At 46.8% G+C, this 27,746-nt stretch overlaps 2 long non-coding RNA genes across 2 annotated transcripts; both read right to left on the bottom strand.

Annotated features, from left to right (window-relative positions):
* Positions 1 to 261: 261 nt before the first annotated feature.
* LOC121648700 lies at positions 262 to 27,143 on the bottom strand. The gene is made up of 3 exons (XR_006012021.1): positions 27,133 to 27,143; positions 14,495 to 14,708; positions 262 to 272 (listed from the first exon to the last, which is right to left on the bottom strand). It is a non-coding gene; the product is annotated as an uncharacterized LOC121648700 (long non-coding RNA).
* Positions 16,228 to 20,783, bottom strand: LOC121648693. The gene is made up of 7 exons (XR_006012015.1): positions 20,457 to 20,783; positions 20,216 to 20,248; positions 19,991 to 20,092; positions 17,659 to 17,808; positions 17,407 to 17,552; positions 16,691 to 16,837; positions 16,228 to 16,563 (listed from the first exon to the last, which is right to left on the bottom strand). It is a non-coding gene; the product is annotated as an uncharacterized LOC121648693 (long non-coding RNA).
* Positions 27,144 to 27,746: the final 603 nt, after the last annotated feature.

Genomic DNA, 27,746 nt, shown 5'->3' with positions numbered 1-27,746 from the left:
GAAAAAAAAAAAAAAAAAAAAAAAACGAGACCGGGAAATGCCGCGTCACTGCCGGGATCCCCGCCTCTTCCGTGGTTTTAGAGCCAATGAGGTGAGGGCAGGCGTAAGGAGGGCATGTTGGGGTATGTCCGGCTGCATGAAGCTGTTTCTCTACAGAAGAGAAGTACGTGAAAAACAAAAAACAAAAAATGGTGAGAAGACAAGCTAGCGATGCTGTTAGCAGAGGCGAAGTAGTTCCTGACACGGGCAACGAGTTACCGAGGCCTCTCCTCCTAAATGGCCTAGACCGGGATTTTCCCCCAGCAATTCGGAGAGGGACGGCAGAGGAAAGCCTCGTTTTAGCGCTGTATGGCAGTTGAAAACCACCACCTCCGGTCGCTGGTTTTTCTGAGCCAGCCTCCGGAGCCTTGGGGATCCGTGGGATCATGAGCACTTTTTTCTGGAGTCCTTTAATTCAGAATGCGGCATCTTCCAGACGGTGTTGGCTCTCCCTCACGTGGCCTGGGCTGAAAAAATGGGGGAAATTAACCAGATCAGCACCCTCTTCCGTGACTGTCGCAACTGGAAAGATGTTGTATTGGTGAAAAAAGACTTATTTTTGTAGACCACGCCTCCTAGTCCTCCCCCCTCCATTGGCTGTTTTTTTCCAGCTCCGCCTGTGATTTTTAAGGATCATGCCTCCTCCTTCTTCCACCGGCTATTCCTTCAACCCCTCCTACCATGCAACGCGTTCTTATTGGCCCGGGTTCTACCGGCGGGAGTGGAAAAATGTCCCCCTAGCAAGATAAAAGAAGCTGCAGCAGGAATTCTTTTTAAACTTTTTTGATTTTGAAGGGACCCGCGATGCAAGAGAGAAAGATGCATGCTACACCCCTACCCTGCGGCCAGAGACGTCTGACCACGTTCTTCAGTCGGATGCCTGCTCCGTCCGAGAATCCCTCTGCGGTATTCAACTCCTCCGACTCGACTGAGTCGTTGACCGAGTTGTTTACCGAGTCATTGACCGAGTCGTTGACCGAGTCGGGTGAGTTTTCACCCTGGCACGGAGCTCACAGCCCCGGCTCACCAGACCCTAATCAGGACTCTAACTGCACACCCTCACTGCTGTCTGGAGCCATGGATGCGGGGTACTCTCAGGATACCGAGTGCTCACCCTCGCTGTTGGCTGGAATCATGGTCGAGGGGCACGCTCAGGCTCCCGAGCCAGCGCCACCCGTGACGATGGAGCTGGTTGTGGACGAGGGGTATGGGGATTCCCTGCATGCATCCTCTGGCTCTCAGGACCCTATGTGGTGCTGTTCTGATGTAACGCCGCCCGCTTCTCCTTCCTCATCCGTGGGAGACGTAGAGAGCATGGACGAGGAGGAGGACGAGCCGGATGGCTGGGTGACATCTACGTTCATCAATTCTGTGAAGACGGCGGTTCTCCATCTACTCACTAGCGTCCTCTGTAAGTTCCGGCAGGATAACTGTTACAATTTGAGATTGACCACCCCAGTCAGAAAGAGCACCAGTGTCTGGATGTGCTCAATGACGACTACTACAAGGATAACTTTCACAGTCTCATGAGGGGTCTCTGCACCCCTTGATTCATTCCGGCCATTCAACGTCTGTTAATTTTATGCAACATCCAGTCTGAAGACGGCAGAGTCAAGACTGTAGTGGAGACTATTTTACATGAGCTAAAATCAGTGAAGAGACTCGAGGATATGTATGAGATGTTAGATAGACTGGTTGAGCAGGGAGTAGCTAAAATAGACCAGCTTTTAGTAGTGAATGAGTATTGGAGAGGTAAATAAAAAAATTATTCACCATTTTATGCGGTGAGTTTGTCTGTAAAAATTACACGCTGTTATTCACACTGTTCCTTGAGTAATCATGTATGCTATTTTCTTTAATTTTTTTTATGATATTTGTTGTTTCAATAAGCGCTACGAGTTTGAGCGGGATGATATTTCCTTTTATGTAACACTTCTTCATATTTTACTTGTATAAGCATGTATGCTTTTTAAGGCTGTTGAGTGAAAAAAAAATAAGTAAAAAGAGAACAGAATAAAAAAGCATTCTCATTTTTCCCAGTAAAACCTTAGACATCGCATGAGGCAGGATGGCGAGAAAAAGGTCATGAAAAGAGTGTATTACAATCCGGCCCATCCCGGTAGCCTGGGCGGAGTGGATAGACTCCAGAGGGGCGTGCAAGATGAAACGGGGGAGAAAGTTAAAGTGGATAAAGTCAAAGATTTTCTAGTGGAGCAGGATGCTTACACTCTCCATAAACCAGCCAGAATCCAACAGGGTTTTCGTCCCTCATCCCTTAAACCAATTTCAAGCCGATCTATGTGATATGCGAGCCTTAGCCGAAAATAACAACGGTTTTACTTATATATTAACGGTCATAGACATATTTTCAAAAAGGGCTTACGCGCGCGCCTTGAAGAAAAAAAACGCCGGCGAGGTGGTGAGGGCGTTTGAATCAGTCTTCAGAGACAGTGGGATACCTAAAAAGTTACAAACAGACTCCGGTAAAGAATTTTTCAAAAAAAGTTTTGAAGGTCTGATGAAGAAACACGGCATTGTGCATTTTGCCACAGCGAGCGACCTCAAAGCGTCGGTGGTGGAGAGATTTAACCGAACGTTAAAAACTAGAATGTGGAGATATTTTACGGCCAAAAACACGCAACGATACATCGACGTCTTACAGGATTTGTTGAAAAGCTATAACCACAGCTTTCATCAGAGTATTAAAATGACCCCTGTGCAGGTCACCTCGGAGAGCAGTGCTCAAGTGTTTCAGAATCTTAACGCGTGTCTTCGGTCGGGCGCCCAAAAGCGCTAAAGTTTAAGAAGGGAGATCATGTTAGAATTTCCAAGCTTAGAGGAGTATTTGATAAAAAATATGAGCAGAGTTTCACCGACGAGGTGTTTACAGTTACCAAGTGCATTCTGCGCATTCTCCCCGTATACAGACTTAAAGATTTTGATGGGGAACCCATAGCAGGCTCATTTTATGAAGCCGAGCTGCAAAAAGTAAAAATGTCTAAAGACAGACCTTATCACGTGGAGGAAATCCTGAAGCGACACACCGTCGGGGGTGAAAAACAGGTTTTAGTACGGTGGAAGGGCTGGCCGGTGAAATTCAGCAGCTGGGTCAAGAGGTCGGATCTCTTAAACGCCTGAAAAGCGAGAATCGTTCATTCGGGACGCGTCGAGCGAGGAAGGCATTCGGGACGCATCATGAGTCTATCGAGCAAGGAAGGGTTTTACGTGACCCTCCCCTCCAACGCCAGCGCGGGTTTGTTTAAAGACAACACCATCTCGTGCTACACCGTGGATCTGGCTAAAGCCATCGAGCTGAGTGGAGAATGGGTGGTGGGTCTGTGCGAAATTGTTTACGCCGCTTTTATCGAGTTAATGAAGATCAGCGAGGAAACGAGGTCGGATAAAACTGCACGAAAGCAGCACCAAGTACTGGTGAGTGTGAAATTCGGCAGAGGCGGATATTACGCTTGTCAGAAAGACCTCCTGGATCAATTAGTGCCAGCGCTCAGAAAGCACAACACCTCGGCAGACGCGTCTTATAACGAGGTGACCAAGCGCATAGATTTCAGAGGGGACGGCCTGTACAGAATCAGGCCCTATCCGCCTCTGGCGTACATGCTAGGTTTAAAAGCGAACGAATGGTGGACTCTTTCTAACCGGTCAGCCCCTCACCCCAGCAACCTCAGAATGGGGATATATAACCTCTTTGTCTACACAGATCTTATTCAGTTCCAAAATATCGGGGACACTTACGCTCCGCTCCTCGACATGGTGACCGTTGAAGGAAATTACGGTGACGTGGTGAACATCAGGTACAACACGGTGCATTACGTCCCCCTGTCAAAAAGTTACATCAAGAGTATACGCATCGAGATCAAAACGGACCATGACAGACCCGTAGATTTTATGTACGGGAAGACCATCGTCAAACTGCACTTTAAGCTGGTGACGCCTCGGCGCTCTTCATAAACTCTGTTACTGCAGACATGTCTCTCATAGGCCTGAGACAGGACCCGCGCCGCTTTATGAGTTATTATGATAGCCAAGTAGGGGGTGCTCTTCCTTCTTTTTCGGGGCCCCTGTAATGTACGGGAGAGGAATCGGTTCTATATTTTCAAAACTGTTTCATTTCGTCAGCCCTCTGCTGAAGAAAGGTTTCGCCATCGCTAAGCCTCATCTTAAATCTGCGGCGAAGAATATAGCCTCGGACGTCGTCAGCCAGATCGTGGGGAAGATGATGATGAACCCCCAGAGTCAGGAGGGGTCCGGGGGCATCGTGGTCTTATCCCGCAGACCAAAGAGGCGACCGCCAGGGGAGTGCATTTCCGCCGAGTGCGTGCAAAGAGAAAATCAGTCGGAGGAGGTGGTCGTAAGGGGAGGAAGTCCTCCCGTAGCACCGACATATTTTAGTCCCGAGTTTATCTCGTTTTTGATTTTTTCATCCACCACCATGGCCCTTTTACACCAGAAATCCTCCGAGTGCAGTCTCGCCGAGCTCGATCTGTTCTCCGCACCGATGACGCAGCTCTCTATAGAGGATAAGATTTAGACAGAGATCTCACCTCTTTCGGCCATTACCGACAGATGTCCGATTGAATTTTTTATTCCAGGGGACGGGGATAAATATCTGGATCTGAACGACACTCTACTGCTTCTTCGCGTCAAGATCACCAACGCTGATCACACCGACCTTGCGAACGACGCAGCGGTGGGCCTCATTAATTATCCTCTGAACACCGTCTTCAACCAGTCAGAAACAGATGTCAGATGTCATTCTGGGGGATAGATTGATTTCGCAGAGCAGCGCCACCCATCCATGAACGAGACTCTGCTAAACTTCTCCGACGACATGCTGAAGAGTCAATTTACAGCGGGTCTTTTCATGAAAGATACCGCTGGAGCTGTAGACTCCGTAGTCACCAATAACGGCCCTAACAGGAGGTTAAACCAGAGAGCGGCCTTTACCGCAAACTCACGAGAAGCGCATCTGCTCGGTCCTCTTCATGGCGACATTTTTTTTGAGAAAGACTGCTGCTGAACTCAGTGGATTTGAGAATAAAATTGACCCGAGCGAGTAACCACTTCTGCCTCATGGCCGCCAGGGACTCCACTTTCCGCCTGAACATTTTAGGAGCTTCTCTGTTCGTTAAAAAAGTTAGTTTCTCCGGCGGTGCGATTAGGTCACTCGGCGGCCTTATTAAAAGGAAATGCCCTATACCCCATCTCACGAGTTAACGTCAAGACTTACTCGATCCCTGAGAATTCCAGGATATGTAATCAGGAAAATCTATTTCTAGGGGTCATGCCCAAATACGTGGTGCTCACCATGGTGGATCACAAGGCCTTCACGGGGAGGAGAGATCTTTCGCCGTTTAATTTTATCCATAACAACGTATTTAGCTATATGTCAGGATGGGAGACAGATTCCTGCAAAGGCGTTCCAGCCGCAATTCAATCAGGGGATTTCGGTCAGAGAATTTTACAGCATGTTTACCGCTACGGGTCGCCACCTCAAAGATTTGCCGCTGAGCATCGACCGCGAAGATTTTAACAACGGATACTCGCTGTTTGTGTTTAATCTCACTCCTGCCGAAGACAGCGACGCTCTCTCCCCCATACCCAGCGGTAACCTGCGACTGGAAATGAGATTCAGAGCGCCTTTACCCCAGACGACGACGTTAATCGTATACGCCTGCTACGACTCTATTCTGGAGATAAACTCCAAAAGACAAGTGCTGGTGGATTATTACTGATCCAAGCAGGTGTGAAGAAGAAAAAAAATGAATAACCATCAACTGGAGAGTCTTCTGCGCCATCTACTGGGGAAAGATGTTTTTTGCGGGTTGTGGGCCTCTGATCAGCTGCAGTCGCTGACTCGCGACCGCTGTTACGACCCAAAGTAGGGGTATGATTGGGCATAACAAAAAAAGAAAATGTTGGGACAGATGTAAAATTATAATCAGCTTATTTTATTGGCACAGCAGTGAAACGCCGAATAAAACCTGTAAAAGAAATAACCAAGTGTTGGAGTTAGAGAAACTGCTGAAATAAATACAAAGGAATGAACAAAACCCTGTATAAAAACCCACCGAGTGAAACCAAAAGAATGTACAGAACTCGGTGAGAAAACCACACAAAAGCAGCAGTTCCATAAACTAATAGGACCGTCGTCACAAACAAAACACTAAACTAGCCCAACACTAAACTAAACATAAGGTAACCACAATGGCAGAACACAAGGGTGTAGCAAAGGTTGAACTAAAACTGAGTGTAAAACAAAAAGGTAAGTCTAGACTAAAACGGACTGATCTACCGTCCCCCACTGGGAACACACAAGCAGCCAGGAGTTATCCTGCTGCACTCGCTCGAATAGTCACACACCAAACAGACTACCACTTAGCGCAGCGGACACCCAGCAAACCATGCTACCAATTTCCTGCCAAACTCTGAGCCGAGGCCACCTGCGCTGGCCAGCCTCGCTCCTACAACCCCACACACAGTGAATAAAGTGAGGGGAAGTGGCCTGTGCCATTCCGGCTTCCCCTCCCAACTGAACTCTGCAGCAGCCTTTTCTATGTTTGCTTCCACTAAGTGGCAGCCTGATTGACTGCTCGTTCAGCCCATCAGAGGGGAGGAGACTGGGGTGTGTGGGAATCCAGCCAATCCAGACAGAGCTCTTACTCAGGCAATCAGCAGCAGAATGAACCGCAGCTGCCAGCAATCGGCAGCGGGCGTAACACCGCCCGCTTACTTTATAGTTAACACCCACCCGGCTCACCTGCCCGGGGAGCACTGGCTTTCTCTAACCCTGGAGCAGGGCGGAGTCGCTACATTCTTTGACTCTTATGGGTTCCCGCCGACCTTTACTCATTATCCCTCCAGCATTGTACAATTTCTGGAAGATCGCTTGCAGAAAATTCTCTATCACAATCTTCAGCTTCAGCACCCCCTGTCTACCACATGCGGACATCACTGCGTTAATTATCTCTGTCACAGAACCAGCGGTTTATCTTTTAAACAAGAATTATCCCGGTATCGCGCCGATGAATTAAGAAATGATCTTGAGGTATCCGACTTTGTAAAGAAATATGAGCGTTGTATCAGAAAACAGGGCTCACGCTCTTTTAATAATCGGACTTGCTCTCTACAGATGTTTAAAGAGTGCTACATGCTCTAATTGTTATTATTTCCCCAAGTATTTCTTAAATATATAAACTTTTTTTCATCATTTGTAGATGTTTAGCTTTTTTTTCTCCTCAAGTATTTTTTAGAATATCCATTTATAAACTTTTTATTTCATCATTTTTTCTCTGTAAAAAAAAAAAGAGACTGGAACAGAAAAATAATGCGGTGAATAAAGGCTTTATTGAGAAAGCCATGAAAACTTTTAGCGTCTTTATTTATTTTTGTTTTTACGGGGTAAAGTTAATCCAAGATGCTGGTTTTACAGTTTTACGCTGGGTCCTCCCGATTCCGTCTTTAGGAGCAGAACTCTCAGGTTTTCGCTTGTCTTTCTCCAGCGGCGTGCTCCACTTTGGCGATAAAATTATTTGTTTCTTTCTCCCCCGTTCAGAGCTCCGTATACTAGATGCATCTTCTGGCTCGCCAGTTTTCAAAAGTCTGTATTGCTCACGCGCTTCAGGATTAGTTACGGATGGCAAAGGGATATTTAACTCTTTTAAAGTACTCAGAAATGACATCCAACCTCTTGGCTCAGGGGCTTGAGATTTTTTCTTTTTAAAGGAATGCGTAAGGTTTTTCAATAAATCTAGCATGTGCGAGCCCTCCACAGTCTGCCCCTTATGAACAAACTCCCCTTTCGAAGTCTATCCGCCGTTACTCTTGGTCAGCTTCTGGATAATGTATTCGGCATTTCTGCGATCCCTTCGTGGCAGGTTTTCCAGTACGTCGGTCGCTATCTCATCCGACTCAATCGGGCCGGATGCAAAAAGGCGCTGCCCGGCCTCGGATCCGTTTTCCAGCTAGTCGGGATGCTGGTTGTAATGCTTGTCGTCTGCAGACTCGCGGCGTAAAGTCAGAGTAACTCGGCCGTCGTCTTTCAGACCTTGCTTGATTAGAGATATCTCTGGAGCAGCGCGTCATATCTCTTAACCTTCTCATAAGAACTCAGACCCGGTTCGTTTAATATCGCTCTCATCTTCTCATCCAGATCATTCTCAGCCGTCTGCCTCATAGAGGCCTCGGGCTGCGTCAGATTTAACCGATTTAATTGTTGAGGTGAAAAGAGAAACATTTTCTGCGAGGTCTTCATAGACATTTTTTTTCTTTTATTATTTCTTTATTATCTTCTAATGATTCCGCCTAAAAGATCTCCCAGGATAGGCACGGCGGCTGAAAGCAGCGGCAGAAAAAAACCGCCCGACTGCTTATCCAAGGCCTGTCTCTTGCGTTTTATCCCAGTTTTTTTTATCAGCCAACAGTTTGATGATTTTCTTTCGCCTCTTGAGTTTTTTATATTGGCAAGACGTCAGAGGGATGTTCCCTTTCAAAAGATTTAAGGCAATCTCGCTCAGAGCATAAAGAAAGTCCGGAGAGCAGTGAGCCAGTTCCTTTTTATGCGCGCTGACATGTTGTTGTTGATGATGCTGGGTTATTTAGATTTTGGCACATAAACGGCCGGCCACTGGCCTGGAAGTATGCCCGTTCTCAGTCTGTAACGTTCTGGACAGGTCGGCGTGAGATCCAGGATTAAATACCCGCGAGGATCTCTGGTTGCATCTTCAAAACTGTCCAGAAAATAGGCTTTTTGTGTGGGGAAGATCTGATGAGCCAATATTTTCATTTGTAATTCATCCCGAGGGTTTTTAAAAAGCACCATATAGTTTGTATTTAAGCTAATGGTTCGGCTGTATTTACCCTGATGAAATACATTCTGAGTGAGCAAGAATACGCTCATATTTCTATGATGTCTATATTGCGTGAATATCTTCACCACCTCCTGATACTCACCCGCTTGGAAAATGACGTCGTCGAGTATGATCAGATGATTCTGATCCGAGGGAAACAGATCTTCATTCTCAAATGAATCAGGCAGTCCTTGTACAAATTTTATTCTTTTATTAAACTTCATCATCTCGGCATACATAGGCTGGAAAGATGTGTAAATCCATACCACATTAGCGGGTTCGTCATCCATCACACATTTGACATTTTTCAGTACATTTTTTACAAAAAAAGTTTTCCCACATCCTGAAGGGCCTACTACCATACATGAAAATGGCATCTTCATTCTAGGGTCGAATAAATAAATTTCCTCTGTAAGGTGCGTAATTTTTTTTTTTTCTCTCTCTCTTCTCGCGCTTAATACCCAAAAGGCAAACTGGTACCGTCAGGGAAGAGGCGCCTTTTATCATACACCACACGAAACTTTTTATCAAATGTACAGTTTTTCACATGAAAGCTCTTTTTGTCACGTCGGATGGTGTGCTGCGGAGCCTCGATCACACCCTCTCCAGAACCCCCACCGCTGCTGCTGCCGCTGTTGGTGAGATAACCCTCCACTAGACCTCTTACACCGTCAAAGCTGATGCGTTCGCTACACTCCCGAGTCTGTATGATGCCCTTCATGTGCAAAACAACTTTTTTGCGCTCGCGAGTTTGGTAAAGCATAACTTTTAGGACCGGCAGAAGCAAATTCTTGAATGGTGTCTCCATCCAGCTCGTCCGTAAGATCACCCAGATAATTTCCTAGCTGCAGGGGAGTCTCCCCATTTTTTACTGCATAAATCACGCTATCTGTGTCGGTGTAAAGAACGCGGTGCTGCAGCCGCTGTAGATAATCGTATAACTTGAGATGCGCGTAGGCCGTTGTAAACGCGGAGATGAACATGTTGCTGGTCTTACCGGGAGGGATCACGGTGCGCTCAGCGTATTTCCACTGAACCATCGCAGTTTTCTCATTCAGAAAGGTGAAATATTCCACCTTGTACGAACCTGAAAACATGAACTTGAAAAACTTCTCAGCGTCGCTGACGAGCTCGGTGCGTACCAGATTATTCCTCTGAGCAAATTTCCCTCAGAAAGAATTCAAAGAGATTTTTGCCGTCTGGCGTTTGGGCAGATTCACCTCGATTTTGTCCACGTCTAGTCGAATGCCGTGATGCGTCTCATAATCCCTAAGCCTCATAAGCCTCTCTGCTCGCCTGATCAGTTGCCTTGGGCGGGTAACTGGATGCCTCCTGTTTGTTTTTCAGAAAGGTGCGGATGTACCCCTGGAAAATTGTGTCGCTACGGTTCTCAAAGTGCCAGACTTCGGTGATTTTACTCACGCTGTAACCGAGATCCAGAGCTTTGTTAAATTCCGCGGTCACCCAGACCCCCGTTAACGCTCTTCCTTCCCCGTCGTGAGTGCAAGGGCCCGCCTGATTGTTCATTTCAGCGCATCTCTGGCAGAGGGTGAAGACCAGTTTTTCACGAGACGTCTTCTACGGTAGAAGCGGGAAAAAAAGCCCGCGCGGCGGATTGACTACGGCTCTAATGAGTCCGAAGTAACTTTGAGGCGCGGCAAATTCTTGAGTGATGATGGCGGGGTGCCCGAGTGGATATGCGTAGCTGAAATTGACGTACGGGTGCAAGGAGGTGACATCCACGTATCTGACTGACTCATTGGGGGCAGCTGTGTACCGCAGCCTCACCGCGCAGGTCCTCCCGTCAAACAGCGCCTGCCTCGGGGAGAGCGGTTCTGGGGGTTTAAACTCACTTATGAAGGCTCTCACCTCGGGGCTTTCCCTCTTCAGCCTCTCCCATTCGAGCTCCCACATGACCACGACGCGCATGCCATAAATTGACTCCAGCACACTGCATTTGTGCTCTGTAGCATCACGAGCTGCTCATAGGGGACCCCCCTGAGAGGAGAGATGGCTCACGCAAAACACTCGCCGCAACCGTGAAATTCGCAGCCCATAAACTCATAAACGTATTTAACGCCATCTATTTCGGCATATCCATCCACGAAGTAGTGACCCACCTGCTTTTTGCCGCCCTTTAAAGCGTGCTGGATGTGAACGGAGCTGCTGCACGCAACCCACTCGAGCCACTGTATCGACGCGTTTGAAAAACGTTTACATTGTCTCCTGTAATCATCCGGAGAGGGGATGGCCAGAGTTTTGGGTAACAAATAGTTCGTTCTTAACACTTTCATGCAGGCCGACGCAATGGTGATACAGCTGAACGGATTCACACCAGTGTCATTGAGGAACTGTTCACAGAACTTTACGCAGCCCTGAGAAAGAATATCCACATCATTTTGACAATAATGCAGAGCTTCCTTCTGAAAGTTGAAAGTTCCCTGACAGACCTCCCTGTACCAGGCGTAAAACTCGTCCTGCTCACGCTGACACATTGTCACAGTTCTGCTGCATGTCTTTCTCTACCTGAGCTTTAGGTGGGGCTGTGCAGGTTTCAGTGAGCTTGGGGCGGAGTCCGGTCTGCTCTTTTCTCCGCAGCTGCGTTCCATCAACCCTCATCAAGCCTCCCTTTATGAGGACTGCAGGAGCAACCAGACCTCGCCAGATTATGTCACTGTTTTTGTGGTAAATCAGGCCGCTACTAGTTATTCTATTGTTCCTGTCCAGTATACTTACCTTTGCTTCCTCACCTCTTCTCCAGCATCGATACACTCCAGCATTCCAGTGATCTGACCTCCAGTCTTCCTCCTCCAACCGCCAGCTGTATACCTCGCCACCTGCCTGCCCGCCCTTCATCCTTCAGCTCAGGATCAGCCGTGACAGCATACCTCCTCCTTCACTCCGGAGTTTCATTTGGATATAGTAAGCCGCTCACCAGCTTGGAATCACAGGACTTTGTTGCATAGAACTCCACTCACCATTTTCCTCTTCCCCCAGAGAACCTGAACCCCGGACCCTCTCCAGCTCAGACCACCCATATCTCTCGTGTTTAATAAATCTGTTCTGTTATCACGTCTGCTATTTGGGTCCTGCTTTCCTCCCTCCGACGGCTGAACCCAGCTGTGACACACATGCTGTCCGCACCGTAATCAGCCGGGGGAGGGAAGGGTCCTACATAATTTAAATGCTCCTCAGAGCTGAATTTATGAGGAAAATGGCCTTTTGAAGAATCAGGAAACCCCAGAGCTTTTGGCATCTGACTAAGCCACATAGCTAGAAAGCAGAGGGAGTCGATGAATCTCAATTGATAGTCAGGATTGGTGAAGCAGAGGATCTTGCTCCCCTGCATGATCAGATCCGGCTGCAGACCTAATGCAGTGATCATGCCGTTCAGAACCAAATACCCGTCAAACCCCCTGGAGTTATGCGCTATGAAAGTGCACCCCCCGATACAGAGGTCTCCTAAAATGCAGGACAAATTGTCTGACACAATCTAGTCTGTACGATACCCACCGTGCACCCTGCAGCATCTTTGTACACACCAGAAATGGAACGTGCACATCCTGACTGTTGGGAAAAGTTTCAAAGTCGTAAAAAATCAGTTTGCGCTGTGTTGTGTGACGACGGGGAGAGGCTGTATATAACACCAGTGTTCACCGTCGGCGGCATCGGATTCACCCGGCAATTTCTCACCGCAGATGGTGCATTTTAGACGCGGGCAGGTGTGAGGACGCGCTCCATCCCCTACAGAAACGGTGTACAGCATCTTGCATTTTAGACAGCGCTTTATCGCCGAACAAATACTGGCCTGAGGAGTTTAAGCCGAGGAGCTGACTCTAGACTCTTTAACTCTTGTAAAACAGGAAGAGTTTCGGCACGTTCGGTTACAGTCGCCGCACAACACGGACGCTGCCTTCTCCCGGCTACACGCGGGATCGTTACAAACCGAACAATAGCCTTTGCAAATGTGAGAGTGCGGCTTTTCGTAACATCTGTAGCAGAAATTGCAAATGTGTTTACCCCCGATAAAACGGTGAAGGTTTTTTATACCGTAATAGTGATTGTTGAGTAAGAAGAGGAAAAGAGGATTAGAGCGGTCCGGGAAATCAGTTTGAAAATGTGACATGGGCCGGTAGTCCGGTGTCCTGTAAAATACTACAATTTTTCGATTCAGGATTTTTTCTAATTTTTCTACAGCGCTACTCTGGCTGCTGGGCAGGATGGATAAGTTTCCTCTGTAAACGGCCGGATTTACAGCCCTTCTCGCTGGTTGTTCTCCAGATCGGTGTGTGCGTGGAACCGAGGATGCTTCAGGCTCCGGGAGTCTCTCCGCCGCATCCAACAGATCTGCAGGTAGGTTCAATTTGTGTTAAAAACACACACGCCATCACGGAATTGCATTATATCAAAATGTTTTTTTTCTCGGTTGAACCGTGTACCAAAGTCTCTCTGAGTGAAATACAGGTCCTCAAATTCATCAGCAGTGACTAAAAAATAATGTTTTTTTAATTTAGAAAAAACTATCTTTTATTTTAATAAAACAATGATTTATTTTTATTTAAAAAAAAAACAAAGATTTTCTTTTTTTATTTTAAAAAATTTAGGAGCGTGCAATAGGAAAAAAAAATAATAATAAAGGGACTTACCTCTAACAAGAAAGTTTTCACCCAGTTGTGAGGGCGGTTGCAGAAAAATTTCTTTATGTCAATACTGCGGTAGCAGGATTTTAAACAGAATTTAGTATTTCTGCAGAAAAAACCGAGTCGACGAGAGGGGTAAAATTAAGCCCTACCATGCTCCATGTACGCAGGGGGTGATGCGCCTCCGGTCTGGTTTTAAAAACCAGGACGCTGCACGGCATATGTATAGTATATACGCCTATCTTTACATTTGACATTAAGATTCAGCTTTTAAATAATGCCAAAAGTAAGAAGAATGATTAGTTATGACTCCTAGAGCAGGATTCCCCTGGACATGTGTTTTTTGCATCACCAGCGATCTTGACCATTCTTTTGATTCTTTTTTTTTTTTAGGCCTATGATATATATGAAAAAGGTCTGTTCACTCTCACCATGGTCAACATACAGCCTGCGTTTAATTACCACTCGCATGGTAGCTAGTCTGCTTCACATCCTCCATCTTTTTGTGACAGAAAGTTCTCTCTCCCCCCACCCCCAACTTTTTTGTGACAGAAAGTTTTCTGGGCTTACAACGGATGATATATTAAGGTTTTCATTTTTTTTAAACTGAGCGCCTTCTCTGGCACGTATGAGCTCTCTCTCACGCTGAAAGGGAGGGAGGGACATCCACCGCCCTTCTATCTCTCCCTTTGACTCTTTCACCACAGTTCCTTTTTTTTTTTTTTTTTTTTTTTTTTTGACAACAACCTTTGCACAAATAGCTTTGCTTAATTCTTTTGTGTCTTATTTTTCAGTGGTTTTTCAGACGCAGCAGTACCGGAGGCGGGAAAAAACAAAAAACTTGGCAGGAAAAAAGGGTTCGATAAGGTAAAAAGTTTTTTAAAGCATAAAATAGTTCTGCTTTTGCAGAAAATAATTATTTTTCCCGGCACGCAATGACGAAGTGACGCGGTCTCTAAGACAGGAGGAGGGACTTCCGGGCTGTAGGAGGGGGCGGGACTTCCGGTCTCTAAGAGAGGAGGAGGGACTTCCGGCCGATGACGTAGCAGCTTCTGATTGGACGAAAAACCTGTCAAAACCCTTTGATGAACGACCGGCCAGCCGGCTGTCATAAATCATGTCAACCATAGGGGTCATGAATCACTTTGGACAAAAAGTGGGGCTTATCTTTTTATCAAGACTGGGCTTACAAGACTTGTATATCGCCCAGCCTTAGCAATGACACAGAGTTTGTTTCCCTGTTGCTGATAAAGAACTGCTCCCAGACCTTCATTTGAGGCATCGGTGTGGAGGACAAAAGGCAAACTAAAATCTGGGTAGGCCAAGATGGGTGGACTTGTTAGCTTGTCAATACAGTGAAACACTACACTGCCATGTTCTGCTGTCCACTGTACAGGGGTTTTGGATGGTAACTGGCCACTGTTCTTACACTTCAGCTGAGTTTTAAACTTAGCTGAGCTAGCTCTCTGACTACACTCACTGGGGCTCTCTATGAGTTTGAAAAACAGTCTAGCAATCCTTGAAAAGCCCTCAATAAAAGCACGGTAATAGTCTAGGAACCTGAGGAGGGCTCTAACCTCTCCTACATTCTTTGGTACTCTGTCTTTAAGCTGCTTCACTGCTTCAAGATCTTTAGGGTCAATCTGAACACCCTCACTAGTCACTAGTCGCCCAACATACCTGACCTGACGTTTAAAAACTCACATTTCTTTGGGCACAACTTTACACCATGCAACTTTACACCATGCTCTCGCAGTCGGCGGAGCACACGCCTCAGGTCATCAATGTGGTCATGGAAAGTTATGGAAAAGCAAAGCACGTCATCTAAATATGGAGAGCAGCACTCATCCCTTAGACCATCAAGTACCTCTTCCATGCACCGCTGAAATGCCGCTGGGGCATTGATAAGACCAAATGGGAGGCTGACCCACTCATATAACCCCCAAGGAGTGCTAAATGCAGTCAGGTGTCTCGAATTCTCATAAAAAAAAAAAAAAACCCTGGTGGTATGCACTGCCTTGGTCGAGTAGTGAGAACCATGAAACCCCCCCCCCCCCCCCCCCCCCCCCCACCCCCACCCAAGTTGTCAAGCAAATCTTGGATACGTGGAAGTGGGTGGCGGTCAGCGATGGTTTTGTGGTTCAGTCCTTGAAAGTCAATATACCCAGGTAGCAAAATTGGTCTGGCCCGGTTCTGGCCCACACAATACACTTAAACCTGGCCCACATACCGCAAAAAATGACGGCCCTTTGCTGGCCCAGATCTGGTTTGCCAAAGGTGGCCCACACATGGGCCAGCCTGAGGCCAGATGCAGACACAGTGGTGGCCCAGTACTGGCCCAGAACAGTTTCCACACTGGCACTGGATGTCAGCCTAATGGTGGCCCTGTACCGGCCCAGAACAGTTTCCACACTGGCACCAGATGTCAGCCTAATGGTGGCCCTGTACTGGCCCAGAGCAGTTTCCACACTGGCACCAGATGTCAGCCTAATGGTGGCCCTGTACTGGCCCAGAACAGTTTCCACACTGGCATCGGATGTCAGCCTAATGGTGGCCCTGTACTGGCCCAGAGCAGTTTCCACACTGGCACCGGGTGTCAGCCTATTGAATACCTTAATCAAACTGTGCAATATTCAGCCTAGATTAAAAATACTACAACAACGGTGATACAATTATACAAATAACATTTATTTTAATTTGAATAACTTGTTCAAAATAACAATATATAATAAATAACAATATAAAAATCAAATAATATGTGACACTGGTGGAGAGTGAACAAGGTGAACAGAGGGAAACAACATTAAGTGGGGATGGAAAAAAATTTTATGGTTTCAACCCAATAGAATTATAAGATCAATAATTAAAATACATTAAAAGAATGTGAGCTTAAGGATAACAAAAGGAAAACAAATAAAATCAGGGAGGCTAAAGTCTTTGTAAAAAATTAACAAAGGGCACAGAAGTCCAAATGAAGCAGCGCTGTCTGTGCAGTCCATCATTCCCACCGTGGACTTCTAAAAAAAAGAAGAGAGAAAAAATTCAGAGCTGTGCATCCAGACCTACAGTTTAAATCTAGCCATAACAAATAAATAAAAAATGCATGGTCTCTGAGGGAGTCAGTGTTTGTTAAGACAAACTTACCAATGACAACATCCTTTATTTGCAGGTGCTGGAAGCCAATCTTGCCATTTATACCGCGCATGTTGACATTCTTGGCGAGAGAGTGTTAAGGCTGCACCCATGACACTCTTTAACGTCTCCCCCTCCTTTAAGAGCCAGTGCAGTTCTCTGTGAATTGATATTTCTTTGTTAGTTATCAGCAGTACAATATGCCCTAACTCGTTATGTTTGAAAATATCAGCAGCAAATCTGAACTGGTCTGATAGTCTGACCAACATAATTTATGCAATGAAATCACAACAGTAATAATTGGTAAAGTAAAATAAAGGATGAGGATGCAGAGTGAAGTCAGTCTTCCTATGGTTTCAACTACTTTGATAATAGTGTGCCTGTGGTGCCGTGAAACTGTTAAATTTATCCGTGTAATTATGATTACCTTTTCCCCCATATACTAAATAGTTTCTCAGTTTTACACTGTATGTCCCAGCAATGTTATTTAAAGCCTATTTAATCAAGAACATGGTTTGTCATTGTATAACTTTTCTCCAGAAGGTTAACTTACATGACATTCTTTTATTTTAACCTGTCCTGTCCAGCATCATGGCAGCAGAATGATAGTGTGGCTGCTGTGTTGTGCCAAACAAATTTGCTTTGCCAAGGGGAGGCTTATAAGGCTGAATACACAAATTATTTTTGGTTTTCCAGTTCACAAGGATAGTTTGACATGACATTCTTACCAGGTGGTTTTTGAGGTCAGCACTATTTCTGAGCCGCTCCTCCATGTTTTGGACAGACTGGCGATCAGCTAATGGTAGCAGATTTGGTTCAACACCTCTTCTTCAGTTACAGATTTCAACCCTTGGATGTGGTAGGCCTAGGTGTGCTAGGAAGAAAAAAGAATTGTGGATAAGTAAATAAACAACAGGTCTCATAAAAATGTGTTCAGGCCAACAGCAGAGCACAGCCTACAAATAAAATATAATACTCACATATATGAAGACTGGTTTGTGGTCTTCTTATCAACTGATGTGGCTCAGAGGAAACAGTCTTTCTCTGGTGCAGGTCAGTCGATGAAATCCTTCCCTGGTGCAGGCTACGGGACGCTTGGCCTCTCTGGTCCAGCTCCAGTATGGTGCACTCTGCAAGAGTAGCATGATCAGCATTAGATTTTATTTACTTTTTGGGGGTGTTTGGATTGCAAGGATGCCCTTCCTTTGTTGGTGTTTATCTAATTGGAATAGGTTCTTCAGGAATTAGAAATAAATATTTCTGATGCATTAGACCTATTCAAAAGGTAGACCAGTGATTGTTTCATGGCCCATGAGGTGCCTGGCTAAATGTCAGTGCCCCCCCCAACCTTTATATTGGAGAGAGCGCGCAATTCTCCTCTGCTCTCTGTATCGCTGAGTTTTGCCCTGATGCGCCCAGACACACAGACACGCCAACGCACACAGCGCTGAGCACACCCTCACCCCCACAAGAAAACATAATTTGTGGCACCTTTGCACATTTTGGGGTGTTGAAACCGGTGACGAATATTTACCCTAGTGTCAGTTCTTTGACCGACCTTTCAGGCTCACGTCCTGTTGTTTCCTCTCTTGGATCTTTAACGACCGGTGAGACTCCAGTCGCGAGGTGATGGGCGAACCTTTCCACCTCGATTCTTGTGGCGCGAGAATAAGCAATTTTACCCCTTTAGAATTCCTGATTATTATCGTCCGCTCATGCGGAGATAGACCTGAGGAGTTATTCTGGTAGATAAGCCAGCCTTTGGGTCTAGGAGTATGAAGCTACCGTACTATCGTCCTAACAGGAAAACTACCTGGTATCGAAATAATAATCTAGCGAATTCTTATGTCTCTTCGGGCATTGGGGAATCTGGGGCTTACCTGCTCGTTGTGTTGTCCTCTCCTGTCCTCAGTAGATGTGGACAAATATAAGAGAAATAAGTTTGGTTGGGAAGTTAACCGAAGTTAACTATAACCCTTTTATTCAAGTTTTCTTTTATTGGTAAAATACAGAAAAAATAAAATAAAAAGAAAGAAAAAAGAATAAAATTCCCTTTTAGGGCTTCCCTTTCAGTGAGGGCTAAAAGCAAAATAAAAGAAATAGGTATAAAGTAAAAGGTTTTCTCACAAGGAGTGCTTTCCGCTTTCACGGTCTAAGTTTTCTTTAATAATAAGTAAATCTCCCTTGGCAAACGGGCAAAATCTATCCCAGTAAGAGGGATGAAGTTCTGTAAAAATCTAACTAAGTTTTCTCTAAGTCTCCATAGAAAATCTGTAGAAGTCTCTGCAAAATCTCCGCAGCAGCTCTTCAAAATCTCCGGACAATTTTCTCTTTTCACAAAATCACCAGTATATATACATAACTTAAAAACCATCCCATCTGGTACCTTCCCACTAGCAGAAAAAACACTCAAAACCAACCCACTCAGTAATTTTCCATCGAAAGAAACAACTTAGAACCAACCCTCTTAGTATTTTTCCATCAGCCGAAAAGCATACGTGAGCATCCTACAAGTTGGTCCCTCCTTCTGGGTTGCATCAGGGCTGAAGGAAAGAAGACACTTTTCCCTGCCCCGTTATCTATCCATCCTTACAGTTTTTCTACACAAAGGCTGCTTGTTAATATCTTCTGAGTTTGCTGGGAAATTCCGCTCTGCTTTGGAGCGAAGCAGATAACAGGTTACTCCCTTCTGGGCCTCTTCTTCACTTCTTCAGCAGTGTAAAAAACTCTGACTTTTATTTGTATCTTATTTGTGAATGCACTCTCTGTATGCTACAAAATAATAACAACTAAGCTGTAGCTCTTATTAATCAAAACCAAAACCTAATGAACATCACTAAATCTAAGGATATGTAAATAAGCAAGCAAACAGGAATATATGAAATGTGAATAAGTAATACATAACACATAGAAAAACATAACTGAGTATTGATCAGGCAGTCCATAAACTCAGTCTTTTGATTAAAAACATCATCTCACATCATGTGTGCCATAACAGTCATGGATTCAAACTTTAATAAACTTCTCTCCCTCCTTCACTCACTGAGAGCAGAAAGCGGGGGTTTCCAGCAGGTGTTATCTGTCGAGATAAGGGCCTCTGCTCCCTGTCCGTTGCCTTAGCAACGGCTCTCTGGCCTAGAGCAGTGTTCACGCCACCATTGAAGAGCGCGGCCTTCACAGGGGTTAAAGTGTAACTGAGTACATCTGCATTAAACAGTCCATCTTGTATACAAAAAAGAAAAGAGCAAAGCTTTCCAGACATTCCTCAAATTTAAACAGCTTATTAAATTAAAATTAATAATAATAGTTTACTGTTTTCTTGTTGGTAAGACAGCTTCATCCTCAGAATCATTCCCTCTGGGATCTGGGCCAAACACATGAAGGATCTTTGGTGCACTAGGCAATTCATCTGAGCTGCAATGACATGGCAAACCCAATATCACTGACCCCAATTTGGGAACCACTGCAATAGATTACAGATGTCTGTACCCATTTTAATGACTTGCAATCATGATAAGTGATTGTACTGTGCCTTACACGTTCTTTGTCTTTACACTGGCCTGCACAGCCCTAAAAAATGAGTAAAGGGGAAAAAATGAGGCAACCTCAAAATAAAAAAAATAAATAATGAAAATAATCTGTTATATTGTATAAATGCGTGTGACATTTCCAATAAACCAAACCGACTGAAAATCGGTTGAAAGTTCAGCAAGGTACTGTTATTTTAATCGTTGATAGACTGCCTCTGTTGACTAATACAGTAATGGACGCGGCTTACCCCGGCCCAAGATGGCGGCCGCTTCAACGCATTGTTCCGGACAACAGCGTCAGAGGGGACATCTACATGTATATATCTATGACGATGCGGGGGGAAAAAACACAAACAAACTTACAATAGCTACGTAGCCTTCAGTATAGACACTAACTATAACCCATGGACAACCCAAAATACGAAAGAGCAATAGCACGCTCACTCACTTCAGCTTCCACCAAATGCGTTACCCTGAGTGGGTGACGTCCCTAGCAAAGAGGGAAATTCTCGCCTCCCCGTTCAAATGGAATGCACTTTAAAATACGAAGTATGTTTTTTAATCATAAATATACTGTACACATTAAATAAATAAAACCGTAAACTCACCTTGACTTTGTTTGTCTCTCTCGGCTCAATGCAACACATCCCGTTCTAGTCCCGCTTCTTCTTCTTCTTTGTTGTCGTCTTCTTCTTCTTCTTCTGTATTGGCGGTTGACAAACGCGCGTTTAACAATAGGAAGTATCTTGACCCAATCAGAGCATAGGAAATAAGTCACGTGTTGAGAGATGGGTAATGACATCTTATGACTAATGGTTGGTTGGTTTGTTTTATTTGTTTATTTTATTATTTGATTTTTATATTGTTATTTATTATATATTGTTATTTTGAACAAGTTATTCAAATCAAAATAAATGTTATTTGTATAATTGTATCACCGTTGTTGAAGTATTTTTAATCTAGGCTGAATATTGCACAGTTTTATTAAGGTATTCATTAGGCTGACATCTGGTGCCAGTGTGGAAACTGTTCTGGGCCAGTAAGGGGCCACCACTGTGTCTGCAGCTGGCCTCAGGCTGGCCCATGTGGGGGCCACCTTTGGCAAACCAGATCTGGGCCAGCAAAAGGCCGTCATTCTTTGCGGTATGTGGGCCAGGTTTAAGTGTATTGTGTGGGCCAGAACCGGGCCAGACCAATTTTGCTACCTGGGTGAATGGTCAATCTGTTGTTTTATTAATTTATTGTCAGGGAGGCATTAGCAGACAGTCTGCAAAATAGTGATAGATTTAATTCAGGCATGTCAAACTGGTCCAGCAAAGGGCCGTGTGGCTGCAGGTTTTTGTTCCAGCCAGCCAAGAGCACACAGTTTGACCAATCAGCTGTCTGAAGACTGAGATCAGTTGATTGAATCAGTCAAATCTGGTGTGCTGCTGCTTGGTTGGAACAAAAACCTGCAGCCACACGGCCCTTTGCTGGACCAGTTTGACATATGTGATTTAATTTCTCAACAAACAAACGCAAAGTTGTTGTGTAATTTAGTAATGAGTAAGATAAGGACCCGCTCTGTTTTAATATTCTAAGGGGGAAAAAAAAGTTTTCTGTCGGTATTAATACTAATTGGAGCATGTGATGTGGTGTGTTTATGAGTTTGAATGCACTTGCTATATACTGAAAAACTAAATTGAATTAGGAGTGGGGTGGTGGTAAGTGAGACACATAGAAATACATTTTAAAAGTAAGACTTAACTTTGTTTGTGTTTAACACATGTTAAGAGACTGATACGGGCAACATGAGCTTAATTGGCCCGCATATGGCATGGACAGATCTGGGCCACATATACCAAATCATATTTGGGCCACATATGGCATGCCATGGTATAAACAGAGCCATCATTGCCAGACCTGGCCCAGATCCGGTTGACATACCACTTGCCATGCCAGCAGTTGGCCAGAAGTGCCAGCGTGATACCAGATCTGGCCCAGACCTGTCTGCTACCTGGGTACAGACGTAAACTTCGGTCATTATTTCTGACGCAGACTACAGGGGATGAGTATGGTGAAGGGGACTTCCTAATCCAGTCATGGTCAAGGAGATTCTGAACATATTCCTGTATCTCCTTATACAGGGGTTTAGGAATTGCATTGTAGGACATTTGAACTCCATGAGCCGCCACCTTATCGTGGTGGAGGAGTTTGTGTATCCTGACGATCCTAGCAGCTATGTTGTCGGGGGCGCATGCCCCTGGTAGGGTCACCCATGGCAAACAGGTGTCTAGGGGAGGGACCAGACGAAGCGCGGCTCACACAACCCTTATGATGATGAAAAAACAAGGACCAAGGTTTCCCTTGCCTGGAAATGGGTCACCGGGGCCCCCCTCTGGAGCCAGGCCTGAAGGTGGGGCACAAAGGCGAGCGCTTGGTGGCCGGGCCTTTGCCCATGGGGCCCAATTGGGCTCAGCCCGAAAGGATGACATGGGCCTCCCCTCCCGTGGGCTCACCACCTGCAGGAGGGGCCATAGGGGTAGAGTGCAGTGTGAGCTGGGCGGCTGCCAGGTGCGGGGACCCTGGCGGTCTGATCCTCGGCTGCAAAAGCTAGCTCTAGGGACGTGGAATGTCACCTCTCTGGCAGGGAAGGAGCCTGAGCTGGTGCGCAAGGTTGAGCTGTTCCGGCTAGATATAGTTGGACTCACCTCGATGCATGGCTTGGGCTCTGGAACAACTGCCCTTGAGAGGGGCTGGACCCTCTTCCATTCTGGAGTTGCTCCCGGTGAGAGGCGCCGAGCAGGTTTAGGCCTGCTCATTGCCCCCCAACTTGGCTCCTGTGCATTGGGGTTTACCCCGGTGGATGAAAGGGTAGCCTCCCTCCGCCTTCGGGTGGGGGGACGGGTCCTGACTGTTGTTTGTGCCTATGCACCAAATAGCAGTTCAGAGTACCCACCCTTTTTGGAGTCCTTGGGGGGGGGGGGGGTGTTGGAGAGCACTCCTTCTGGGGACTCCCTCGTTCTGCTGGGGGACTTCAATGCTCACATGGGCAATGACAGCGAGACCTGGAGGGGCATGATTGGGAGGAACGGCCCCCCTGATCTGAATCTAAGTGGTGTTTTGTTGTTGGACTTCTGTGCTCGTCATGGATTGTCCATAATGAACACCTTGTTCAGACATAAGAGTGCCCACATGTGCACTTGGCACCAGGACACTCTAGGCCGCAGTTAGATGATCGACTTTGAAGTCTTGCGGCCGCATGACCTGGACACTCGGGTGAAGAGAGGGGCGGAGCTGTCAACTGATCACCACCTGGTGGTGAGTTGGCTCAGATGGTGGGGGAGGATGCCGGTCAGGCCTGGCAGGCCCAAGCGTGTTGTGAGCGTCTGCTGGGAACGTCTGGCAGAGTCCCCTGTCAGAAAGAGTTTCAATTCCCATCTCCGGCAGAGCTTCAACCATGTCCTTGGTGAGGCGGGAGACATTGAGTCTGAATGGGCTGTGTTCCGTGCCTCTATTGGCCAGCCGCAGCTGTGGCCGTAAGGGATGCCGTCAAGCTGAAGAAGGAGTCCTATCAGGCCTTTTTGGCCTGTGGGACTCCAGAGGCAGCTGATGGGTATTGGCGGGCTAAGCGGATCGAGGCTTCGGCGGTCGCTAAGGCAAAAGCTCGGGCGTTGGAGGAGTTTGGAGAGGCCATGGAGAATGATTTCCGGACGGCTTCGAGGAGATTTTGGTCCACCATCCGGCAGCTGAGAAGGGGAAGGTATGCTCCGTCAACACTGTGTACCGTGGGGATGGGGGGCTGCTGACCTCGACTAGAGACGTTGTGAGGCGGTGGAGGGAATACTTCGAAGACCTCCTCAATCCCACCAACACGTCTTCTGATGAGACAGCAGAGTCTGGGGTAGCTGGTGCTGGCTCTCCTATCTCTGGGGCTGAGGTCGCTGAGGTGGTTAAAAATCTCCTTGGTGGCAAAGCCCCGGGGGTGGATGAGGTCCGCCCGGAGTTTCTTAAGGTTTTGGATGCTGTAGGGCTGTCTTGGTTGACACGCCTCTGCAGCATCGCGTGGACATCGGGGACAGTCCCCCTGGACTGGCAGACTGGGGTGGTGGTCCCCCTCTTCAAAAAGGAGGACCGGAGGGTGTGCTCCAACTACAGGGGGATCACACTCCTCAGCCTCCCCGGTAAGGTCTATTCAGGGGTGCTGCAGAGGAGGGTCCATCGGATAGTCGAACCTCGGATTGAGGAGGAGCAGTGTGGTTTTCGTCCTGGTCGTGGAACAGTGGACCAGCTCTACAACCTCTTTGGGCTCTTTGAGGGGGCATGGGAGTTTGCCCAACCAATCTACATGTGTTTTGTGGATTTGGAGAAGGCATTTGACCGTGTTCCCCGGGGACTCCTGTGGGGGGTACTCCGGGAGTATGGAGTGCCGGACTTGCTTGTAAGAGCTGTCCGGTCCCTGTATGACCGGTGTCAGAGCTTGGTCCGCATTGCCGGCAGTAAATCAGAATCATTTCCAGTGCAGGTTGGACTCCGCCAAGGCTGTCCTCTGTCACCGATTCTGTTCATAACTTTTATGGACAGAATTTCTAGGCGCAGCCGAGGTGTGGAGGGGATCCGGTTCGGTGGCCTCAGGATTGGGTCTCTGCTCTCTGTGGATCATGTGGTTCTGTTGGCCTAATCGGGACGTGATCTTCAGTTCTCACTGGAGCGATTCGCAGCCGAGTGTGTAGCGGCTGGGATGAGAATCAGCACCTCCAAGTCCGAGACCATGGTCTTCAGCCGGAAAAGGGTGGAGTGCTCTCTCCGGGTCTGCGATGGGGTCCTGCCCCAAGTGGAGGAGTTTGCATATCTCGGGGTCTTGTTCACGAGTGAGGGACGGATGGAGCGGGAGATCGACAGGCGGATCGGTGCGGCGTCCGCAGTGATGTGGGCTCTGCATCGGTCTGTCGTGGTGAAGCGAGAGCTGAGCCAAAGGGCAAAGCTCTCAATTTACCGGTTGATCTACGCTCCTATCCTCACCTATAGTCATGAGCTGTGGGTAATAACCGAAAGAACGAGATCTCGAATACAAGCAGCCGAAATGAGTTTCCTTCGCAGGGTGGCCGGGCTCTCCCTTAGAGATAGGGTGAGAAGCTCGGTGATCTGGGAGGGGCTCAGAGTAGAGCCGCTTCTCCTCCACATCAAGAGGAGCCAGATGAGGTGGCTCGGGCATCTGGTTAGGATGCCTCCTGGACGCCTCCCTGGTGAGGTGTTCCGGGCAGACCCAGGAACCGCTGGACAGACTACATCTCTCGGCTGGCCTGGGAACGCCTCAGGATCCCTTCGGATGAGCTGGTGAATGTGGCCGGGGAGAGGGAAATCTGGGTTTCCCTGCTTAGGCAGCTGCCCCCGCGACCCGACTCCAGATAAGCGGAAGAAATTGATAGATGGATGAATGGATGGATGGATGGAAATTTGAACTGGTGTTTCATCCTCGAGATGAATTTTTAGCTGCAAATTTGGAATGCTACCAATGTCAGAATCATGACATGACTCCTCATATAACATATCCCTTACTAGTTTTTGTTCATTCTCCTCCAAGTGAGACAAATCAACAGGTGGATGCCACTTCTGGTATGTCTCGTGTTTTGTCTTACTGCTTTCTGTTTTTAACTGAGCAGAGCATGAACCCACAGCTGAAGGAGGGACGGTTTGTGAATTATTTGGCACCCACTGAACTGGCTTCACACCCACGATTTCCTCCAAAGTACCTTAAACTGTTCTTTTGGAAAGGTAGATGTTTCGTAGGGTTCTGAACAGGGATTTTGACAATCTTTGTCACCCCGTTGGGGACCTCAACCAAAGCTGGAAAAAGTTCGAGGCCTTCAGAGAACTCACTCGGCTGAAACAGCAGTGATCCACTTCTTGGCCATTCCCTTACTCTGCACTTAACCTCACAAATCTGTCCTGCTGGAATGACTACACCTTTCTTTCCAGTTTTCTTCCCACACTGCAATGGGGTGCCTCATCAGAAGTTGTAACCTGGAGGGCCAACACCAAAGCCTCTACTGTGCTGTCAGTCACACTTAAAGCCTCTTTAAGTAATGCAGTAAGACTGGTTCCATGTCTTGTTTCTGTGTTTGTTTTTATGATCTCTGCTATTACATTACTGCCTATGAGAGGACAGTTAAGGCTGTTCTGGCTGATCAACACTTGTATGGTAGCATGACCATGGTTTGTACTGTGGATCTGGAGTTCAACATCAGCCCAGCCATCAAATGAAACATTAGTGCCTTTAGATACAGCGATTTCTAAGTGTTGGTCAGAGAGGAGTGATTCCAGAGGCTGAATCGGAATGTTAGGCAGGGCTCTCTCCATCCATGCTCTCCCTATCATAGTCACTTGGGTCCCGGAGTCAAGCAGCATTTGAAGTGGCACCCCATTGATGGCACATGATACCATGCATCTCTTACCAATGAGCTGTGCAAGACGTTTTCTGGATGTGGGCTGGTGGACTCCATTGGATTTAATGAAACTACTGGTTTTTGCGTTATGAGATGATGTTGGGGCATCCTCTGTCATCCTGGTCACTGGCAGCCCCTCTCCTGTGACCTCAACCCGTTTCCCGACATCTTTTGCAGGCAGCCAACTGCACAATGGCCAGCTTGGCCACATACAAAACAGTGTGGACAGCTGACTTGGCCCAGTTAAACACAGTTACTGCATTTGCCTCTGGTATTAGCTGGAGCTACTGGAAGCTGAGTTTTTGGTGGGCAGGGATTATCAGGAACCACCTTGTCAGTGATCTTCACTACCTGGGACAATTGTTTAGTCAGCAAAGACACCTGTTCTTTAATTGCAGCACAATTAGCCTGTAACTCAATGTCAATTTTATCTTGCTTGGAGTCAATTTATTGGAGTCGATTTATTCGATCAGCAGGACCTACAGGAATACACAGAGACTGTGCTTTTCTACATCAGAACGTGCATGGACACTGTTACAGTTAATAAACGGATACGGCTCTACCCCAATCAAAAACCCTGGATGACCAGTGAAGTTCAGGAGCTTCTCAAACGCCGCAACTCATCCTTCAGGTCTGGTAATAGGACCCTGTATAGCGAGGCCAGAGCTGACCTGAAGAGGGGCATTAAAGCAGCCAAGGTGGCCTACAAAAATAAGATAGAGGAGTACTTCACTGAAAATAACCCCAGCAAGATGTGGCAGGGAATCCAACACATCACAAATTACAGAAACAATAGTTCCATCACTGTGGGTGCTGATGCTTCCCTAGCAAAGGAACTTAACCACTTTGAAGCAGTAAACCCCACAGCAACCACTCTACACCCACCAAACTCCAGCAGCAGCACACTAACACTTCAGGAACATGAAGTGAGACGGGTGCTGAAGACTGTAAACCCCAGGAAAGCTGCCGGCCCAGACGGTATTCCTGGGAAGGTACTTAGAGCATGCGCCGACCAGCTGGCATCTTCACCAAAATCTTCAACCATTCTCTGTCACAAGCCATCATTCCCTCCTGCCTGAAATCAGCCACCATCATCCCAGTCCCAAAAAAGCA

This window comes from Melanotaenia boesemani, chromosome 11 (assembly GCF_017639745.1).
Source record: "Melanotaenia boesemani isolate fMelBoe1 chromosome 11, fMelBoe1.pri, whole genome shotgun sequence".
In the NCBI taxonomy this organism is placed as follows: Eukaryota; Metazoa; Chordata; class Actinopteri; order Atheriniformes; family Melanotaeniidae; genus Melanotaenia; species Melanotaenia boesemani.
This window is presented reverse-complemented; position numbering and strand designations above follow the sequence as displayed.